Source organism: Ochotona curzoniae, unplaced genomic scaffold (genome assembly GCF_017591425.1).
Source record: "Ochotona curzoniae isolate NIBS_2020 unplaced genomic scaffold, NIBS_Ocur_1.0 scaffold_4506, whole genome shotgun sequence".
In the NCBI taxonomy this organism is placed as follows: Eukaryota; Metazoa; Chordata; class Mammalia; order Lagomorpha; family Ochotonidae; genus Ochotona; species Ochotona curzoniae.
Window position 1 is genome coordinate 36578376 of NW_024467119.1, and position 5887 is coordinate 36584262.

At 39.9% G+C, this 5887-nt stretch overlaps 1 non-coding gene across 1 annotated transcript; it reads right to left on the reverse strand.

Moving 5' to 3' along the window:
* Positions 1 to 5006: 5006 nt before the first annotated feature.
* Positions 5007 to 5113, reverse strand: LOC121147664. Its single transcript, XR_005882464.1, has one exon. It is a non-coding gene; the product is annotated as a U6 spliceosomal RNA (small nuclear RNA).
* Positions 5114 to 5887: the final 774 nt, after the last annotated feature.

Here is a 5887-nt window from a genome sequence, read left to right on the forward strand (position 1 = left end):
TACTTTTGTGGGCAGCCAGGCCTCAGTATTCTTGCACAACACTAGAACCCCGCAAAACAAATTTCATAGTTAACCAACCCAGGGCATAAAAATTGCAGTGTTCCTTCATCATTTGCTGAGGGTTATTAGCATGAGCATTAATGTCTCCAGTACCTCTGGTCTGTACTACATGATCAAAAGAATGGCCTGAAGGCAGGCACTCTGAACCCATAAGTCACGGGTTACCATAGGAAATGCAGAGTGGGCATGAATAGGAACCTCGCATTGTCTGCAAAACAAAATTTCCAGAGAAGGAGAGTTGCATTTGGAATTCTAGGGAGTTCTTTAATTAAATATTTTCTTCCAAAAAGAGATTTAATTATTATTTACTTACTAGTTGGAGTTAGAGAGGAGAGGCTAAAGAGAGAGAGATTGAACGCTCCATCAGACAGTCTACTCCCCAAACAACCTCACCAGGAGTCAGGAACCAGGACATTCTTCTGGATCTCCCATGCAGGTGACAGAAGCCCACACACTTAGACTTTTTACTCTTTTCCTAAGTCATTATCAGAAATCATGTCCATGCCCATACGGGATGCTATCATCTCAGGCTGAAGCTTCATCAGCTATACCACAACAGCAGCCTCCACTTGAGCAAATCTTACAAGTTCTGACAACACTACTCTAGCACAAATTAATTTAAAGTTGTACAAATATGAGAAAATAGAAAACAAAGCTATTACATCTGTTGGGAAGTAGGTAGCCACAAAGTTGGAAGAACTAAGAAATATAACAAAGTTCACGTCAAAACCATCCAAGAATTTCACAGACCGATTGGACATCAATTGATGATAAATTTTGAGGTGATCTTTGTATAAATTTCAAGAAACAGCCTAGTGAAAAGATGCTAGCATCACTGGCCTTAGAAGTTTACATATGGGTTAGTTGGATGATGAAAGGAAATGAGGACCCTGTGAGTGCAATGCATAGACAATAGTGTGAAAGTGTGAGACAATGTGGAAATACATTCATACCATTATTGCCTAGTAGGAGCTATTTGCTTGAATTCTTAACAAATCAGTGTTTACCCTGTACCTGGGCAAGTGTTACCCTGCTGGAAGAAAAGCATCCAATACCTGGGGGTAGCAAAATCTACAATAGCAAAGACATGGAAACAACCCAGATACCTGTCAATACAAGAGTAGATAAACAAACTACACGATGCTTATTTCATGGAATACCACTTAGCTATGAAAAAAAATGGAATTCCACAATTTGCAACTAAATGATCCCAACTAGAGACCATTATGCTCAGTGAAACAAGTCAATCCAAAAAGGACAAATATCATATGTTCTCTCTGGTATAAGGTGACCGTCATGAAAAATAAAAATAGGTAGCCCTTTCAATACCGTTTTTGCTATATCTTAGGATTTTTTATATTTTTGTTTTTTCATTCATTTAAAAAAGAAGGTTTTTTTTATTATTAATTTACTCCCTTACAGGTCACTCAATAGCATCATTTACTTTAGGAAGGTCTTTGATTTTCTTTTGCATTTTTTTCAACAACACATTGGTTATTCAGTAGCATGTTTAACTTCATGATGTCAATTTTCTATTTTTTTTCCTTGTTGATTTTGTTTTGTGTGTTTTCATTTAAGGGGATGTATAAAAATTTTGTAGTAGAAACTATCATATTGAGATGTGAAGATACAATACAGTATGCATCTTTATTTCCAAGTCAAATATGGACTTCCAATGAAATTATTGAACGTATCTTGACAATAGGATGTTGACTGCCTGCCATTTTCCATGCCTACTATGTCAGGACACACTTAAATAGTACAGTGATGGATTTATGACTGATTGTGCAGAACTATACTATTGCAATGACATTAGGAAATTAGTAGGGATGCAGAGATTTGATTGGAGGAAGGGAACTCCTGGAGCCTGTGGAACTCTATCATGAAAAAAATTAGATAAATAAATAAAAGCTTGGAGCTGGTCTGACAGGTGTACTTGGGGAACTGCCCTGTTAGGCTATATAGTTCCTGCTGATGAGCACAACAGTCAAGACTGGGGACCTTCAGGCCAGGCTATAGTGCCCATTGGGCTACATGTGGACTCTATCTGGACACAGACCAGGTTTAGCCAGTCTGCAGCACTTGCTAGCAGATACAACAGCCAGGACAGGCTGCAGGCTGGACCGTGTTGGGCCTCATAATCTGACAGTCATGTGAGGGACAAGATTGGCAGCTGGCCTGGCTGGATTAGGCTCTAGCAACTGCCAGCATAAGCTGGAACTTGCAGTTAGCAGAATAAACCTGGTGTACCTGCTGGTAAATGCCAAGTTGAAGCAAGCCATGCCAGGCTGGACCACAGCACCTACAGGCATACACAATTCTCAGGACTGGTAGGAGAACTCCAGAGACTTCCCTGTTAGGTCATTGCTGTCAGTGATGAGTGTGAGAGCTGGGACTGGGGTGGATCAGGAGTTGGCAGGGCTACAACATCCATTGGCCCACATGTGAGCTGGAATTAGGTGAGGGTCAGGTCAGATTAGGGCATCACATCTGCTGGCACATACAAGATCCAAAATAAGTGTGGCCCAGCTGAACTTCTCTGCAGCACCTACTGGTAAGTACCAAGACTGGGTGTAAGTAATGTCAAATTGGACCATGTTATGCCTTGGAATTCACAACATCCGGGGCTGGGAGCAGCCCTGGTTGGGGAACTATGATCATTCTTCTGCCATGCTACTACTCCTGCTGGTGAGCAAGAGAGCCAGGGCTGGTGGTAGACAAGGTTGGACAAGGCAACAACACCCATCAGCATATGTGTGCTCTTGGTATAGGAGTAAATTGAGCTAAGCTAAGTTGCAGCACTCATGGGCGTGTATGAGAGTCAGACGGGACATGGGACAGGCTGGACTAGGCTTTAGCAGAGACTAGCAAAAACAGGCTGGAAGTGGGCCAGGTGGGGATCATCACAATGAAGCTGTAGTTCTTGCTGGCTTGCATAATGGCTGGGTTTGTGGTGGGCTGAGTTAGGTAGGCCACAACATTTGGTTTGCATGGGAGAAGAGGCTGGGGACAGAACTGACTAGTCAAGTGCATTCACTTGTATGTGTGCAGAGTGATGCAGTGACAGACTGGCTACACAAGGAGTCAGGGCTGGCATTACCCCAGGAGAGGTTTCTTGTGGGACTCTCCAACTAGACTGCTGACCTCAAACTCAGGTCATAGGGAAAAATCACAGGATATGAGGTCTGACCTTGTCAATTTCTGATGCCTGTGAGAGTGAACACCATGCTCAGCTGCACATGGAGGACATAACAGCCAGTTCATTTAGACCAGCAGAAGAGATCAAGTGCCTTGTCAGAGAACAGAAAGCATAACAGGTTGGATAACTCTCCTGGCCAAGCTTTGCAGCAAATGGGTGTGCGGATGCACTAAGATGGACTCTGTCAAACAATAGACCTTGGAAAGATTTTCTCAATCCTGGATCAATGAAACCAACAATGTCTCAGAACTCTCAAAACCGCTGAAGTAATACGCTCAGAATGTCTTTAAGATGACATCAAATGACTGCCCCTTTTTCTGTTGCTGATATAATTTGATGGTGAGGAGCAGTCCTCACTGCTCCCCACCTTCTGCAGATATAGCAGAAAAGAAATGGAAACATTTATTCCACCCTCCTTCCTCCATATCTAAACTGCCCCTACCATAATCAATGGCCCACAGGGCCAGACATGCTTCTCAGCTATGCAAAGAAGATTAGAAATAATAAAATAAAATATTTTAAAAATTAAAATGTAATGTTTCAAATGTATTGTTTCTTTTACACAGTTAGTTGCATTTTCTGTGAGTTTATAGAATGATTATGAAACTCCAGATGTTTCTAATACGCATCATAAAAATTTATAAAATTTATTTTTAACTTTACTATTTGGAGTCCAAAGTAAGTTGATATAAGACAATAGTTCAGAAGTCTGTGTTATATTGTTATATTCAGAGCAGAGACAAATAATATATGATATCCCAGGTGGCACACAGGTAAAAGTAAGTAAGTTTAACCTGGAGTTCTATCCAGGAAGCGTGGCCAAGGAACTCTCTGGGAAGGAGGCAAGTGTACAGGGGCCCGAGGAAGCAAGCTACATTCACCTGAGGAGAGTGTGATCCAAGCTGCAGTGGCTATGGCCAAAACCGAAACAAGGAGTCTGTACGAAGAACAATACAGAAGTCAGGCTGGCTGAGAATGTAAGTTAGAATGAAGCCCAGGTAATGGGTATCTGACTATCAAAGGAATTTACCTACAATTATTAAGTCATGTGAGCATTTTAGTAGGAGAGTAACATGGCTTTACTTAAGAGAAAGCAGGATAACTCTAGCTACTCTAAGAAAGAATGATTTAGGGTGATAGCAAAAAGGGGTGAAATCAAACCAACTGTTCTATTGTAATAAGTATAATTAGAGTAATGGTGAATTTGAATAGGATCTTGAGAATGAAGGTATTGAAAAGATATCAGATCAGGTTCTTTTTAAGCAAAGAGCTAAATCCTTAGCCAAATATTAGCAGATCACTATATAGCATCATAAAAGGATCTTCAACCATAATTATTCACCTAGGCAATCCTGATCAAAAATAAAAAAGCTAGAGGTATCATATTATCTGATTTCAAACTCTAACACTTATTAATTAAAACAGCACAATACCTGCATGAATGGAGACAAATTGACTTACAAAACAGAATGTTCTTGAGAACAAAAAGAACTAATGTATTTATAGCCAGATGGTTTTTAACACAGGTGCCAAGAACACACAGTAAGAAAAAGACACTTTCTTCACCAAAACATATTTGGGAAGTTGGAAATCCGCACGCAAAAGAACACAATTTGTTGCTTATTTAATACCATATAAAATGAGGTAAAAATGTATTAAAGTATTTAACGTAACATATAGGACAAGATAAAAACACTAAAAGGCAGTATTAGAAAAAAACGATATTCATCTCGATAATGCATTTTTTTAAAACATGGAACGCTTCAGGAATTTGCATGTCATCCTTGCGCAGAGGCCATGCTAATCTTCTCTGTATCATTCCAATTTTAGTATATGTGCTGCCGAAGCGAGCACAATAGTGCCTTTTTTGGAATTTGACCTCAAAATCTCAGACAACAAATGTGAAAACATATGTCTGACAGGATTTAATCCAGAATACAAGATTTTATCCAGAATATATAAAGAACTTAAAGCAATTTTAAAAACTCTCAAATTCTAAAATGTGAATTATGTCTAAATAGACATTTCTAAAAAGGAGGATATACAAATGGCCAAGAGATATATCAAAATCCGGTCAACCTCATGAATCACTAAAGAAATTCAAATTTAAATGACAACGAGCTGTTATTCTGTACCGGTACCAAATTGAGTCCTGGCTCGAGCACTCCTAGTTTAGCTCACGCTTGAGGGCTTGGGAAAGCAGTCGAGGATGGACCAAGAGCTTGTGTTCCTATGTCCATTTGGAGACCCAAAAGCAGCTGCTGGCACGTGCCTTCTGTCTGGCCCTGCGCGCTCTCTGGCCCTACCCTGGACATTGCAATCATTGGGGGGAGTGGACAAGCAAATGGAAAGTCTCTCTCACTCTCTCTCTTTTACTTTCTTTCTCTCAAAAACCCTACCTTTTAAATAAATAAATAAATATGTTTTAAAAGTTAAGAATTAGCACATGGGGGGGAAAGGGAATCATTTTATACTGTTGTGGGAATGTGAATATGTACAGCCACAATGGAAAGTGGTTTAACATTCATCAAAAAGCTAAAAGTAGAAGTAAAATACGATCCAGCAATCCCATTTGTTGATATCAATAAGATTTGACATCCATGTTTCCAAGAGTAATCTACATATCCA